Raw genomic sequence first — 17,596 nt, forward strand, 5'->3', positions numbered from 1 at the left:
CCCTTGATGAAATCCGTACATCCTTAGAGCTTCTCTGTGAATCCCTTGGCCAACTCCGTCTCCAGTTTCACCGCTCTGATCTTCTTGCAGGTGAAGGTTGAATTATGGTTTAATTAACTTCACAAACTGCTCTGTTGTTATATTTGGATAGCTTTAGACTTGATGTTTCTTACCCGCCTTTGTCTAGGGTCATGATCCTCGGGCAAGCGAAGTTGGTCACAGTGCTTGTGTTGGAACAGATACTGGAAAGTTTATGAAAATATCAAGGATTTTGACATTGGAAGAACAGGGGAGTAGGCTCGGTATCTTTTTGCATGTTGTTGTAATTTAACTCTTGCTGGAAACAAGAGTCTAGTGAGCCTTGTAATTTTCAGTGCCAATTTTTTCCTCCTTTTAGGAAAGATGACTTGAGACGCACATAAGTAAGATCAGAACGGAAGAACTCAGTTCCTGCCTCCAGTTTAAGACTGAAGCTATCCCACTTTATGTCTGTCTGAGTGGGGAGGCTCTTGTTTTCTGAACTGGAGCAATTAATGTATGGGGAAAACTGAACAGGGTAGGTAGCAAGGCAGAGAAATGGAATACTCTTCAAGTTTCTCTGAGTCATCATATCGAAGCCCTCTTTTTCTTTGTTTGAAGTACAGCATGTGAATAACAAGTTCCTATGTCAGTATGATCATATTAGAGTGAGGGGGTGAATTTTTCATTTTAAAGTAGTCTATCAAAGATCCAACTGTAATCAAAAGTATAAAATTAGAAACTTAAATTTCAGGCTAAATGTCAGTCTGGACCCACATTGCTCTGGTGAGTGTGGAGTTGCTTAGGAACTAGAACAGTGTGACTGTGGCCCCAGTAAGTTCCAATTCCAGCTCCACATAGAGTTCTCTGCCAGGCATAAGTGAGGCCAGCATGGACAAGAGATTTTTATGTGCATTCTTTCATTTAAAAAATGATATGATGCCAACCACAGACACTGACCTGGATGAGTGATGTCTAAAATAAAAGCTTATAGAACCATGTGTGTTTGGGATACTTTGTGTTTGTCCTCCAGGACTCTTCTAGTGGGATGTGCATGCTGATTTTAGGCATGTAGGGGGAAGGAGGTTTGTGTGCTACATAAGATGAAGGATGCCTTTCAGACAGTGGCTTGTTCCTTAGCAGGAGAAGAGGAGCAAAGCAGAGATAAGGGAAGAGCACCCATGAATTTCAGGAAGAAGACTGAAGAACCAGGAGCTAAAAGGCCATGGTATTTGTATAAAATATATAATTTTGGAGTTTACAGTTTGACTGCCCTCCCCAAATTTTTAGGGTTCTGCCTGAAATTTTGGCTGGCATAGCAGTTCATTTCCTGTTACTGTAGCAAAACACTTGAGGCTGGGTATTTTATATGTAAAGAGGTTTATTTGGTTCACAATTCTGGTCCTGTAGAGTCCCAACAGCATGGTGCTGGTGTCTTGGTGAGGGCCTCCTCAGCTGCACCACAACATGGGAGAAGTGGGTGCTGGAGAGGCCAGGTATGTGAGTGGGCTCGCTTTACAACAGCCTGCTCTCAGAACCAGCTCCTTTGAGGCCCACTAATCCATCCCTGAGGGCGGAGCCCTGTGACCTAATTGCCTTCCATTAGGCCCCACCTCGTAAAGGTCCCACCACCTCATCAGCAAAACCAAGCTTCTAGCACATGAACCTTTAGGGGGCAAACTACATCCAAACCATGGCAGCTGGGGTAAGACTGCAGGTGTGAAGGCTTACTGGAACAGGGCTCTGGACTAGCGTTCTGTTCGTTAATTGTCCCCCTCTCGTTGCCAGGCTTCCCTAATGTTACTCCTGAGGTGTTTGTTGGGAGGTATTGGGGTTTTTCCCAACAATAAAGGCGTATTTGAACCCATGACCCTGAGCTTGCTAGGCAAGTGCTCTACCACTCAGCTGCACCCCCAGCCCCATATTTAAATGTTTATAAAGGACTTGAGCGTTATTTTTCTTTCTAGGCAGGTAACACCCTTTTGTTTTAGCTGCATTAGCTACTAGAATTTCAGGGACTTGAATGAGTAAAATATAAGGCAAATGTAGGTTGAAATCAGAATTTTTCATACAGAACAGTAAAGATCCAGGTACGTACTGGGTGGACTTGCCAGTATATTACAGATACAGTACCTATCTGATGCCATGTAGCCCAGCTATTATGGTTATCCCTACCCATCTCACATTGGTTGCTTACTTTAGTCTCTGATTTCGTGGCTGTGGAGGAACTCCAGGCTCTCCACCTTAGTGGTGGTGACTGTAGGTCTGCACTGTAGCCACATGAAAGAAGAAACTGGTCCCTGTACTGGCATGCCCTGATTGGCACTGACTCAGCATTTTCTGCATTTGTGGACAGCCAGGAAGTGGCAGCTAGGGCATGTGAGTGCTCATTTTAGAAATCCATGTAGCTTTCTCTAGTTTTCAAACCAGGTGTGTGGGTGTCAATATTTTAGGCTGGAAAAAAGAAATTCTCCAAAGTCAGTATTGTGTTTCCTCCTCACATCAGCCCCAGCTAGTAAAAACAGATGAATGGCCTGACATTTCACATCCTGCCCAGAGGCCTCACTGCCAGGCTCCTGATGGTGTTTTGGTTTCTGCTTTAGCAATTTGCTTCACATGGAGAAGGTTAGCATTAGCTTATGAGTTAAGAGGACTGGGATCTGCTAGGTGGTAGAGACAGAACCTTCTTAGCCCTTGGTGAAGACAGCCCAGGGTCAACAGGTCGCAGCTACAGACTTTAAGATAAAGTGCTCTTGGGGAGCTGTGCAGTGCCCCTTCACCAGCCCAGTCCTGCCAGGCTGCCTTCAGTTGTGAAGTCCTTAGCTTTCATACTGTGACATCCATCAAAACTCTGAAAATTTTATTTTATGGTTAATGTACTCAGTGAGGCTCACATAACTTATTTCAAAGCCAAAATTGCTCTTATTCTCTTAACTTAATTTTTAAAAATTAACACATTAGTATTTCATACTTCTAAGGATGCAGTGTATTATAAATGTGTACTGATCAAATTAGGGTAATTAGCATTTCCATTTCCTTGTCTTTTCTGTATGTTTAGAGTCTTTGAGTTCCTCTTTTCCAGTTCCTCATAAAAATGTAATAGGTGATTGTAAACTGTGGTTACCCTGCTGTGCTGTGGGGTGCTGGAACCTATTTCTCCTGTGTGGTAGAATTGCTTTTAGAATAGTCTGGAAAAGAATGGAAGGCCTGTGCTGTGGTTAGATGTGGTTTGAGTTTTTCCCCAAAAACCTTTTGTGCTGGAAGCTTGGTCCCCAATGTGGCCATGTGAAGAGGTGGCAGAACTTTTAAGAGGTGTGGCCCAGTGGAAGCTGGTTAGATTGTTGGCGTGGTGCCTCAGAAAGGATTGGTGCAGTTCTCTTGGGCCCTGGTTAGTTCTTTAAGAGTGGTTCTGGCCCCTGAGTCTCTCTGGCTTCCAGTCTCACCTTGTAATCTCTCCCTCTTCCATACACCCTGCCATGATGCCATCACCTTGTGATTTAGCCAGAAGTTCCTCACCAGAGCTGAGCTGAGCTGGAGCTGGTGCCATGATCTTGGACCTTCAGAACTGTGAGCTAAGTGACCTATTTTCTCTCTAAAGGAACCAGTCTTGGGTATTTTGTTACATCAACATAATACTGACTAAAACAGTCGGAAATAGACAATACTGAAATTTGATCCCCAAAGGAGTTTTCTTTGACATAGAAAATATACCCTGTTTTGAGCAAGAAGAAAAAAGAGGTCCAAGCTCTTGTTCCTAGCCCAAGGTAAGTTGCTCCCTGTTTTGTTCCTTTTAGAATAGAAGTTTTGTGCTGCCCATGATTGGTGCTTTGTGAAACTGCAAAACCTTAGTTACCCAGACCATTTTTCTCCCTTACTTGCATCAAAACAAGACAGCTACTGAGGCTGGAGCTCCCCTATCTGGACTGAAGGGCAGAGGCAGCCTAGTGTCCCCTGATTTCAGCTGCCTACTCCCCTCAGAGCCTCTGTTAACCCTACAGAGGGCCTCCTGGGGCTCAGGGTCAGGAAGAATTGCTAAACTTACCCAATTTACCTGAGTCAGTACTCAGAAGGTATAAAGGATAAATGGTGAACAGTTCCCCTTCTTGGGATGACAGGTGCTGCCCGTTTTTTTTTTTTTTTTTTTTTTTTTTTTTTTTTTTTTCATTTTCTTCTTTTTCTTCTTTTTAAAGATGCAGAAGGTCCTTGATCTGGACTAGCTGAGCCCAGGAATCCTGCCTGCTTCTTGCCTGGAGCAGTCTTGCCTTGGTGGGGTTCTCCCTCCCCTACCTCCTGCTTCTAATCCAGGAGAAAATGCCCTGAGCCTTCCCAGGCTGCACACTTGGCTGCTGGGCTGTAAGGGCAGATGATGAGTTCAGAAAGAGACAGAACAAGAGGATTAGGCGTCCTTTGGCATCCCTACCTATGAACCAGCCTCTGCTTGGACACCCAGTTACGGGAAGGACTTTCTCTTATTAGGCTGCGTCCATTGAAATCTGAGCTCAGTGGAAAATGAACCAGAGAGTAAGAAATCTCCTTATTTATTTTGTGTTTGAGAGTTTGAAAGGAGAGAGAGAGAGAGAGAGAGAGAGAGAGAGAGAGAGAGAGAGAGAATCCCACTGTGAATCCCAGTGACGAACAGGGCAAAACAGAGCTCTCCTAAAGAGGCAGCTGCACGGCTGAGCCAGGCATCACCACAGGGAAGTAGTTTCACAAGAGAAGCCGATGGATAAGTGGTACATTGAAGAAGCTGAGCTTGATGGGACAGGAGAGGGAAATGGCTTTTCCCCCAATCCCATTCTTCAACTAGGCTCTGATTTGTTTTCCCTACCCTCTGATAATATCTTGGAGAAACCAGTCAGATTCTCTTACTTTCTGATCCCCAAACAGTTCCATTTAAAAATAGTGTCTTCCTTGTAGATTAGAAAAACTCATCTTGTTCAAATCAAAACTTCACCTTGCCTCCTAGTTCAGCTTTGCATCTTTACTCTGTTCCTCAGGAGCCAGCTCCTCTTGGATTTAAAAAGGGGCTAGAGAAGGTAAATTTAAGGAGGGTGGGCTGCTGCATGTTCCAGGACAGGGGTAGAAGATAGGGGTTAGAGAAAAGGGGCCAAGTCTAAGTGACAGGCACTGTCGTGATGTGGCTCTGGTGGCTCCACAGCAGGTACCACAATGCTAGTTAGTCATGTTGCCCTGGGGATGGAACCCAGAGTCTCAGACACACTAGAAGTACTCTAGCACTGAGCCACACCCCAATCCACATGCTGGTTCTTCCCAGGGTCCTTTCATGGGTTCCTCTGGCTTACTTACGAGGGTCACCAGTGCCACAGTTCCCTGACGGAATATGCTTCCTAGCCAGGTCCTTGCAACCTTGCCCAGCCCAAGCCTCTCAGACTGGAGTCCGCACCTTGGTGGGCTGGCTTTTCAACAAAGTGTCAATTAGGCTGTCACCTGGAACCCAACTTTCTCCCTCTGCTCTCATTTGACCAGAGAGAAACACCACTTGCCAAATGAAACCAGTCCACTTTGGTAGACTGCTAACATTGTCACTTCATCCTGCTGTCATGGACAGCTGTAGCTAACTTCCTGGGTTTAGACTTCCCCAGGTGAGAAGCAGGATCAGTCTCTATGGGAAGACCAAAATGGGCCACTGGCCCAGTACACTTTCAGCAGGGGTGTGAGATACCTGTTTCTCCTCCTGACTTGTACCCCTCACACGCCCCAGGGAAGACCTCTCATGAGGCTTTGGGCCCAGGAAGGGAAGAATTGAAGCTCTCCCTGCAGGCCTGTGGATTCACTTCCATGTAGCCCTTTTGAGTTGAAATTCCTTGTACAGTACCTGGTGACTGGTTTTGCTATCCCTGGGCAAGAAAAGCATTGGGGTGTCTTGCAACCAGAATATGGGTGTACTCGCCACTTCTTGTTTGTATGTTCAATAATGTGACATTTCACATCTGGAATTTTAGGTAAAATTTCCAAATTGTATATGTTGGCTCAAAACTTCCCCATGAGCTAAACAAGTCCTGTCTGGGCTGTAGCTGTCCACGATCTCAGTGTTTGAGGGCTCTGGTTAGACTGAGCTCTGAGGTCGCTTCCAGCCCTTGTCATCTGGGAATTTATGATTTTCTGGGACCTAGTAAAAGCTGCTAAATGGAATTCAGTTGAACAGGCTTTCTGAACACCAGTCATGGAGAAACTAGAGATGGAGGGAAGGGCCAGTAGGTGGCAGGAGAGAGTAAACCCAGGTCTCATGCATCCCAATTGTCTCATGCTGCAGATGGCTTAGACTAGGACACAGGACCTTGTAATGGAAAAGCTCTGCTCTTAGAAATGGGGAGTAGTGTCTCAAAGTTCTTTGCCATTGAAATTATAGAAGTTTGGGATGGAAGGTGTCTGAACCAATACCATGTATTGGATTAAAAACAAAATTACTATCAAAACAATGCTCATGTTTTTAAAAATGCATCTCTTGTTTTGGAATCAGCTTCTGTCTTTCCTTCGCATACATAATGTACAGGTTTATAGATAGAGGTTGGAAGGAACCTTAGAACCCATCTTACTTCCCTATACCCTTTACAACACCCTAACCAGGAGGCCTCAGTGTGGCATGAACATGTCCAGAGGCAGATACTCATGACTCCCTACAGCTGTTTGCTTGTGAGGAAGTTACTTTATTGAGCCTCACAGTGGCTTATGTCCACTGGAGCCACACAGTGCTCTCAATTAACGGCTTGCAAGGTGTGAAGATGGTGGCAGCTGCTGCTTGTGGCTGTTTCTGAACACCCCATTCGCTATGATCCATTGTGACCCAATAGGAAGAGCAGGCTCCTCATGTCATATATAGTGAGACCCCACAACCCTCCTCTTTGCCTTCCTTCCAGGGAGAGAACAGCCCCCAGAGCTGTGCAGTCTCCAGCCAGAACCCCAGCAGTAGCACAGGAGCAGAGTAGAGAATATTCTACAAATGTAGCCTGGACCACCTGACTCTTTGATTTATATTGTTGATTAAATCTCCTGTCTTTACTGCACTTCACACTGATTAGATTATTTCAGTGTTTCCTGGACTGTGTATAGGACTTAAAATTTATTTCTTTAAATTTTTTTTGTAGCCAACACATAAAAGACTGTATGAAAACAGTTCACTTAAAGGATGATAATATTAAATTCCTGTTTTCTATTATCCAGGTCAAGAAAAAGAATGACAGCCACCCCCTCAAAGCCCCTTTTGTACCTTTCCCTTATCACATCCTCACCTCTGCTGATTTTTGTGAATCATGTCCTTGCTTTTTCATAACCTCCCAAACATACTGTTTGGGTCTACCTATTTTGAACTTTATCTATATGGAATCCTACTATAATTTTTTTTTCTGTGACTTCTTCACTCAATATTTTGTTTCGATGAATTTTTCCTATTAAAGATACCTCATTAGAAACTGCCCTTGGAATTACTTGGCATTCTAACTGTTCCTCTGACATAACCCCTGATATAAATATTATCTCCGTGTTTATAAACATTCTTTCTATATTGTCATCATGGAAATTTGGGAAAATATTGAATGGGATAGGTCTTGGGTAGTATCTTCAGCAAACATCCCTCTGACTGAACTCAGCCTGTTATTTCACACTTGAGAGACATTTAACCAGTTTTGAGCCCTCCTGGTTTCATCTTAATCTGGACAGAGTTTTCCTTCTTGCTCACATGGTTATCTTATCAAAACATACTTCACTTGAAATCCAGATAAAATGTATTTGTGACATCTTTGTGATCTACGAGTCCAGCAACCTTGTCAAAAAAGGGAAATGAGGCTTAGAGAACCTATATGGACTCTACACAACACGAGGCAACCCTTTGATCTCCATGATATTGCCTAAGATTGACAGCTAAATGTCCAAGCCTAGACGTGGGGGAATTCACCTCAACCTTTGGAGAAACAAAAGCACACTTTTCAATCTCTAGTTTTGCTTTCCATGATTTCTGAAAGTACTTAAACAAGCACTTGAGAGATCTCAAGTTCACAAGTGTTCAGTGCCTGGAGTGTTCTCCACGTGGGTCAGCAAACTAGGACTCATCAAGGACAAGAGCCATTTTTAATGAGGAAGGGATTGGGACAAAGCTCTTAATGATTGGCTTCCAGAAAACCACAGATGAAGTCATTTGTAAGAAATCAGCAGTAAGAGTGCAATTAAGAATCCAAGGATGAAGGATAAGGGTTAAGATAGTTGTGGTCTGATCAAAAGAATGCTCCTAGGAGAAATGAATCAGACAATCACCAAAAGGAGGTGGGGGAGTTAGAATAATTTTGTATTTAGTCCATTTAGCAAGGAGTGATAACTTTCCCCACTTGAAACGGAAGACAATAAAGAAGATAGGACAGTCAGGGCTGCAGATGCACCAGCTGAGGGGGAAACCTCAATGAGCTTAGGCCATTGGTGAGGGCAGTGTCAAAGGGACTGAGGGGTTCCAGTCCCCACAGGAAGGAAATCAGATGTAAAAGGAAGGGGTGCAGACTGTGAAAAGTTGGACAGGTTATATGATTGAGGATCTGATGAAGGTGAGTGGGTTGTGGTAGGAAAGAGAACACCAGGTAGGAGGCTGAGCAAATGAACATGCAGAGTAGGGTGACCATGTGGTCTGGTGAAGTGACCTAGCCTGCCTGAGAGGGAGTACAGAGAGCAGGGGAGCGTGAGCAGACTCAGGTGAGGTATCCTCTGTAGGTGGGGCCACATGTCGCTGCTGCCCAGTGACAAGAGGTGAACGGGAAGACCTGCTGGAGAAAGTAAGAGAACCAGATGGCATGACCCTTGGCACAGTGGTCTGTGGCAGCAATAGGAAACAAGGCCCAGGACCCTGCAGAACGGAGGTGCTGTGTGGCCATTTAGTGTGAGGGCAGTGGGAGATGGCCAAGGGAAAGCCACTTTGGCTAAGGAGAGAAGGGATGAGGATGAATGGAAATTTTCAGGGAGAAATCTGAGGATGGTGGGCTTTGTGATGGCAGCTCTGGGAGTCCCACTCTTGAGAATGGAGCTGAGGCCACCTGGCCAGTGGGGTGAATAGTAGGGGTCCTGTGGGGGTTTCCAGAAGGAAGCTGACGGTGCTCTGGATGAAGGACAAAGGATTGGGAGGGCTATGTTGGCCAGGGGTCCTGCTGAAGGCTCAGGACCCCTCTGTGGGTTGAATAAGACCCCTTGCTAGATGCAGAAGCCCAGAGTAGCTATCTAGGAACATAAACCAGGGACTCTCTGCCTCTTTCTTGATCGTCATACTCAGGGGCCCTGGTTGTGGGTGTTCATTCCTGGGAGCTGATCCATTCTCTATGATGTGTGCCTTTTCAAGGGCTCAGAACAGATGTGTGAGGCCTTTGAAAGCAGGCCCTGGCTTCCAAATTAAAGTAGAAACCACAATCTAGTACATACTCAATAGCTATCTACAAATGGAATGCTAGCATGTTACCAGTAGGTTTAGATTTAACATTTGTAAACATTTTATTCCATTTTAAACCAAGGTAGCAGTGTACAGTGAGTACTTAGAAATCAGTCATCTATAAACCATTTGAGTTAGTTGAAGACAACATCGGAATTCCGGAGTCAGGGTGAGCCCCAGAGTCCTCAGTGTTGCTGGCAGGAACGTCAAACCCTATACATGGTATACTATGCCTTTTCCTATAAATGTATACCTATAGTGAAGTTTAATTTATAAATTAGGCACAGAAAAATATTAATATCAACAACTAAAAAAAAATAATCTCAACAATATACTGTGATAAAAGTTACTTAAAATTTCCGAATTGTTTATTTCTGGATTTTCCAATTAGTATTTTTGGACAGTGGTTGACTGAGTGTAATTGAAGCCAGGAAAAGCAAAATTGCGGACACAGGGTACTGCTGCTGTACCATCTAATGCTCCAAACATGATGAACCCCTCCCAGTTCCCTCCTGAGACTGCTCAGTATCCCTGAACTTATGTAGAAGGAGGGAAGAGCTTATCCTTCACTTTCAAAAGAAGCACAGAGGAATTATTTTCTGCATTTCCAAAATTAGTTATAAGAATACAGAGCTCTGGTCTCAGAAGGGGAGAGATGATAAAGCTTATACTTTTTGCTTTTCTGCAGTCATTGGGCTTTTGATTTTCTGATTCTGGAGAGGCAGACCATGCACCTGTCATGTCTTCATCAGGTGAAGCCACTTTTACACACCTGGAATTATCTCTTGTGTGGCCTGACTTGATTCCACTCAACTGCATACTTTTCCCAAGAAACACTTCCTTGTTCCCCAAGGGCAGAGGGCTGTGTCTGGGTGCAACTTGTTTTGAAAGCAATGGATCTGGGAGGGAGAGGTGTGCTCACGTTTCTGAGCTCTAGGGTGCTGCGAAGACTGTGTCCCAGGACTCTCAAATTTATTTGAAGTCCATCACTTGCAGGGCTTCCCTGGAGGTATAATGTTTTGGGGAGCATTTTTCTCAATCCACATGAATTAGGCAAACATTCCTGAGACACCTGCCTGTTGGGCCTGGCCTAAGCGACTGGTGAGGCAGAGAACTTTTCCTAAGACACTCCTGAGGCTGCTTCAGGCTGATGCATCACAGCTGCCCAGTGGCCAGATGACAAAGGGCCCTGAGAGCACAGAGGAGTGGCAGTTCCTGGGTCTGCGCCAGGGAGGTTTCCATGGAGAAGGCAGCATGTGATCTGGATCTTACAGGGCCGCTCAGAGCTTACCAGGCAGTGGAAGAGCTTTCTAAACAGGGTCTGGCAGAGAACTGAGGCCACAGGGAGGCAGGATATGAGATCAGATAATGCTGTGCATGTGGTGGGTGCTTAACACACCCTCGAGTGTATAGTCAGTGCTCCTGAGTGTTGGTAGAAGTGACAGCCCCTGAAGGTCTGGGACCTAGGTGCAAGGGGTTGTCAGCAGGGACCAGAACAGCAAGGAAGGTCTCAGACAGACAGGCAGGACTGAATACCACGAGGCAGAGGGACATGGTCAGAGATGTGTTTTACTTGTCACAGCTGGTTTCTTGAATAGTTAATACAATTATACAGTTCAAAATAATTAAGTTAAAAAGTGTACGTTGAGAAGTCTGGTTCCTAGTCCTGACTTCATCCCACATGTATCTGTTCTCTTAGGTTATTTTTGGGCTATCATTGTAAGAGAAAAGGTCTGATTCTGCTGCCATGTGGACCAGTGACTCAAGAGTCAGCAAAAGGAGAGGAAAGAGGTTTATTCAGTGGCCAAAGAATGGAAAAGCAAGAACTTTGCTTAAAACAGCTTCTCAACTCTAGGGAATTGAGGGGTTGCAGAAACAGAATAGGAATAATGGGGGAGAGGTATAGGCTAATAAAGGGGAGGAATATTCATGTTCTTTCTGGGAATGGTGGAGATCTTCCAGAAACTTGGTTACCACCTCTTTTCACTCCTTTTATGCTCTGGAATTTTCCATCCTGGCAGCTGGGTTAAGCCCCATGGTTAAGACTACGAAGGAGACAAACAAAACATGAAGGCAGGAGTTCCAAGCTTTTTCATCTTATTCTAGTCACCCATCAAACATTAGCAGGATCAAGTGGAGAGTTAGAATTTTCAGCAAAAGCAGGCTTCGTGTACCTGAAAGTAACCTAGCAATCATTATCATAACCTGCATAGCAGAGGTGTGATGAACAGACAAGCTAGTGGGGGACTAATACTGTAATGCCCAACTGTGAGACCTCCAAGATGAGTGATTTTGTAAGTCAGTTAATATCAAGTGAAGCTAGAGGACTCATTTAGGTCTTTCCTCTGAAGTCATTCTTGCATTTATTTATATCTTTATCCATATCTCCATCTAGACCTGCATCTATATTCATATCTCTGGCTATACAGTTTTGTTTTGGAGCAATTTCAACTATACAGAGAATTTCCCCAAAGATCCTATCTACATGTTACCAGTTGCCCCAATGAGAGTTCATCAAAGGACCCAATCCAGTCAAGGGTTTCATGTCAATGTCACATCCAGCTCTTACAATATGAAACAGGTCCTCAGCATTTCCTTGAATTTCAGGCCCTTGGTATTTTGTTGTTGTTAGGATTTATAGACCAGTCTCTATAAAAGGTCCTGTTCTCTTTCCTTGTTATTAGACCCCAATTATGCATTTCTGTGGCAGGGAGGTCACAGCAGCGATGATATGTTCTTCATATTACACCTGTGAGGATTCATATGATACGAATTTGTATCATTTCTGGTTGTGTTAGTTTTAATTACTTAGTTAAGATTGTGTCCACCAGTTTCTCCACTGTAAGTTTACTTGTGTCTTACTTTGTTTTGAAAATGTATTTGATGTGATGATACTTTGAAACTATGTAATAATTCTCTTTCTTATCTTACTTTCACCCACTAGTTTTAGCATCCATTCATTTTGTTTTGCCTGAATTAATTTTTACTATGATGGCTATAAATTGATGATTTTTCTAATTTTATCATTCCTTCCATGTTTATTAGTTGGGCATTTTCTTCAGATGTAGTTATTTATATGTTACTTTTTATCAGTGGGGGTTTCTTATTTTGATCAATGGATGAAAAGCTGCTAATATCCTTTTTTGATGTTCAAATTATTATGTATTTGACCAGTAGGAGTTCTTTCAAGCTAGCTTCTTTGTCCTTTTGACACATCCCCATTATTCTTTGAACATTTCTTTGCTTCCTGGTTTAAAAACAAAAAAAAAGTTTCAGTCTTGTCTTGTACATTCTCTGCTCCAGCTCTGGTATCAATTATTTCTCCATGGACTCTTGGTTTCTTTTAGTAGAGAGTGATATTTACCTACCATCATATCAGGGTCAGGTGTGCTAATTTCCACTGGAGCATTGCTGCCCTCAGGCCTTCTCAGTGGAGATATGTACCCATGTATTCCTTTTTCATCTCTGTTTATTCTTCTGTCTTCTGCTGTCTGTCTGTCTGCCTGTCTCTTAAATCCCAGTGTCTTACTATTACTTCTAATTCCAATCCATGCCCCAGGGTTCATTCTTGCTCTCTTTTCATGTTACATCTGTCTTCTCTGTCAGCAGGAAACCTGTTGCTGTTATCTTCAGTGTGTTTACTTACTCAATCCTAGGCATGTAGCCAGTCACTGGTATTTCCCTGACACGTACTCTGGTGCCATTTTTGTGTGGCTTACCATTACTGGCCATCTCTGGCCAGTGCCATTCAATCATTTCTATTTACATTCTGTTGACCAAAACTCAGCACAAGGGAGTTTTGAGAATTGTTACAAGGGAGACTGAGGATTGTTGCTTAGCTGTGCCCAGAAGAAAACAAGAAACATTGTGAAAAATAGCTAGCCAGGGTCGGCCACATTCATAGACACTGTTAAATGCTGCGATTACTCATTAATAGGAGTAATGTGCCCTGGAGATCTTTCTTATTAGTACATAAAGAGCTTCCTCATTCCTTAAAAAACAAAACAGAACATCTGCCAAGTATTGCATTTTCTAGTTGTGCCACAGTTTAATAGTTCCATCTAGATGGGTACTTGGATTGACCTCAATCTACTGGAACACTGAGATGAAGAACCCTGAATAGAGTCATTTTGCACATGTACAGATAAGTCAATAGGATAGGGATAAATCAGGACAGGGACGGGTTAAAGGGAGACGTTAACTGTAAATTTAATAAATTGCTCTCTTTTGAAAATCCATCTTTTAAAAAAATTTTTTAAAATATATTTTTAGTTGTTTTACTTATTTATGTGTGGTGCTGAGTATCGAACCCAGGGCCAGGCAAGTGCTGTACCGCTGAGCCACACAGCCCTGAAGACCCATCTTTATTAAGAGTTAAGTTGATCATTCCTTTATCAGTCATTTGTATTTCATTTTCTATCTCTTTGTTCATATCCTTTTCGATTTCTTGCTTTATAGGAACTCTGTGTGGGGAGGTCAGCTTCTCTGTGATTTAAGTTGCAAGTATTTCCCAGTTTGTTGTTTGCCTTTGAACTTTGCATGAAGTATATTTTCTGTGCAGGAAATTAAAATTTTTATATAGTTAAGTTTTCTTTCCTTTCATGGCTTCTAAGTTGTAATCGTTAGAAAGCTTCCCCACTGTGGAGAATGGACCAGAACTGGGCCAGACTGGAGGCAGGGAGACCAGGTAGGGTGTTGCTGGGAATGAAAAGAAGGATATAATTGTCACCTGCTTGGTGAGAAGTTGGCACAGGGATGAGGCAAGGGAGGAGATGAGAATAACTGAGACTTCTGGCCAGATGGTGTTGCTCAGCATGTACTAAGGTTCCCCATTGTTTCTTAAGGTTTGAGCTGAACTTGGTGGCAAGAGGGTGGAATAGAACCCTGGATGGAACTCTGGGGGAAACTGTCTTACTATTTACGTCACCGTGCCCGGCAACGATAAAACTTCTATACCATTAAATAAAAAGATGACCAACTTTGCTCGTGATAAAGGATATGTAAATTTAACCTTCACAGACATATCATTTGTCACCTATTGGACAGAGAAAAACTAGAAGTTGGGCCACATATTCTGATTTTGATAATTCTAGGAGGCAGTAAGGACATGGTAGAGTTTACAAAAGTCCACCTGGGTTAAATCTTTGGATCTCAGGTGACTTGGAACTAAGCATCTTAGGAAGATGGCCCATTGGGAAAGAAAGGCCTGATCTTTCTCTTTGTTCCCTTTCAGTGACATTAGGTTTCTGTTGTTGATGTTTAGTCTCTGTGTCTATCAGTGTCATCCTTTATTCCTCATCTAGTTAGTTTATTTATTTATGGATAAGCACTTATCAAGCACCTGCTTTGTGCAAGCTCCACTTTGTGTGTTGTGATACTTTAGTGACTAAAATGGACAAAGTCTCCTGCCTGGCCTCCTGTCTGGCCTCATGACTCCACTGGATTGTGTTGTTTCTCTTTCTCTCTCTCTCTCTCTCTCTCTCTCTCTCTCTCTCTCTCTCTCTCTCTCTCTCTGTGTATATTTTTCCGTAGTTTCTACTTCCTCAAGCTTTGGTTTATCCTGACCCCTTTGTCCTTTTAATTTTCTCTACATCGTGATACACTTGCATTCTCCCTAATCTTTTGCTATTACAGATAGCAATGAATTGATTCCTAGAAGTTGGCTTGCTGAGTCAAAGGGTAAGTTCATATGTGCACAGATAGATGGGGCCAAGTTCCTCTCTAAAGGAGCTCTGTGAGTTTTACAGTTTCAGTCCTCTTCTTCAATAGTCCTCTCCTAACTTCTTGGAACCCTCCTCTATCCTTCAGGAACTTTCATACCATGCCTGAACTAGCCTCCAGAATACTGTTTCCACTAAAATTAGTTGTACTGTATTATCTGCTCTTCCTTCTGTCAATCATCCCTAATATTCAAAATCAAAATGAAGCTAACAAACAAAATTACAATTTGAATTGGTGACTGTGATTAGTTTAAATGACCTAAAAATCAGTAATTTATATACCCCTAGTGGGTTATACTTTAAGGATAAAGAGAATTCAAAAAGATCTTGAACTGTTTTCATAAATGATATTGTCCATATTAGTATTCATGTTGCTTTTTGAAACTACTAACATTACTGTAAGATAAAGCAAATAAGTAATAATCTTCATGTTGTTAGCAGTCAAGATTTTTAGGTTAAAAGATAAAACACATAAAAGACATGAGGCCAGGTGCAGTGGCGCATGCCTGTAATCCTAGCAACTTGGAAGGCTAAGGCAGGAAGATCACAAATTCAAGACCAACCTCAGCAGTTTAGAGAGACCCTGTCTCAAAATAAAAAAATAAAAAGGGCTGGAAATGTACTTCAGTGGTGGAGAACCCCTGGGTTCAATTCCCAATAACTTTCTCCCATCCACTACAAAATGTGCAAAATCTTATACCCCGAACTTTGAATTAGATATATTTTATACACTCAAGAAGTATTTTCTCTTTGTTAGAAAGAAAATGTAGCTTTTCTTCTTCTTCTTCATCTTCTTTCCTTTCTTTTGAATGACTCAACCAGCGGTTGAAGTTGAGTAAGGTAGCTACCCATGCTGTGGGTGGGGGTCAGGAGGTTCTTGGATTTCTTGTCCCTGTGAGGGACAGGCTGCCCAATCCAAGACTCAGGGCCTGCATGGGCAGGAAGCAGCCTAACACTAGGTATGGGAGTGAGGGTGGGACAAGAAGGGTGTCCACAGGGAGTAGTAACAACCTAACGTGAGGTCAGAGCCCCAGTAGAGTTGACAATAAAACCCTCAAAGGACAGGAAGTGGCAGCTGCTTTGAGAGATTTAGGGAGGACTAGACAAATTAGCAAATATATTAAGGATAATTGGAGCCACATTTCTAACCACTGGAAAAGGACATTGTACATACAGCATGGCCCTTGTGGTGTTGACTGGAATTGACCTCATAGTTTCCCATGTACAGCTAAATAAACAGAAATAAATATAAAGATAGGTGTGTATCTCCCCTAGCTAAGTCCCCAGAAAGAGTGTGGGAACACAGAATCTTCATAACCAAAAACCCAGCCAGTATCCAGATCTTGATTCTTAAACACCATTCTGGACCAAAAGGAACCAGGGTTTGTTCTTTACAAACTGTCAGAGTCCAGACCCAGGACATGAAAAATATAAGATAATCCAAGATTAATTTTTTAAATCATTCTTAAAAGTAAGGGAAATGTTAAAAACAACTGAGCTTGGCTTAGGAGACTTCAGGAGCTAACTGAAGAAAGCTCAAGATGGAACTATTTGACATGAATAAGAATAACAAGTGCAACACGTTGAAATGCATCACAATTGTTAAAACCTAGGAGCTTATTTTTAAAACAAAGCAAATTAGCTCACAGATTATCTTTGGATGATATATTAGGGAACCAAAGTATTGTGAAAACTAAAAAAAAAGAAGAGAATCAATAATTCACTTTGCCTTTCCTATAGGAGCTGTACCTGAAGATAATAATTATCTGAACAAAGAAGCTTCTAGGGAGGGATTCCAACTGGTGAATGAAGACACAGCATTGTAGCTACCATTTCACAAAGGTCCTCTGAGCTGGTGGACCTCGACAGTGATGATCAATGTCCACTGACATCATGAGAAGAGAGATCCACAGACCTTATATACCTCCTGATGGCTCATACCTCAGGAAGTATTTTTGCTCAAAATCACATCATAACTCAGGCTGTAGGTCAATGGAGCTTGCCTAGCATGAGGAGGCCTTGGATTCAATCTGCGCACCTCAAGAAAAAAATCACTCTTTGTGTTAGACCTATAGCTCTATCAGTTTATAGGAAATGCCTGGGACAGTGGATCTGTTTTAAAAATACAATCAACAGGGCAGGGGAGATAGCTCAGCGGATAGAGTGCTTGCCTCACAAGCACAAGGCCCTGAGTTCAATCCCCAGTACTGCAAAAAAAAAAAAAAAAAATACAATCAACAAAACCCAGAAGGTGGAACACTGTAGGAAAAATGAAGCCAGATGCTGTGGTGTGCACCTGTCACCCCAGCTGCTGAGGGGGCTGAGGCAGGAGTACCGCCTGAGCCCAGGAGTTCCAGACCAGCCTGGGCAACATGGCAAGAGTGCTCAGGAAGAAAGAAAACAAAAGGAAAAGTGACCTGGTTTCTTCAACAAATAATGA

Source organism: Sciurus carolinensis, chromosome 4 (genome assembly GCF_902686445.1).
Source record: "Sciurus carolinensis chromosome 4, mSciCar1.2, whole genome shotgun sequence".
Taxonomy (NCBI): Eukaryota; Metazoa; Chordata; class Mammalia; order Rodentia; family Sciuridae; genus Sciurus; species Sciurus carolinensis.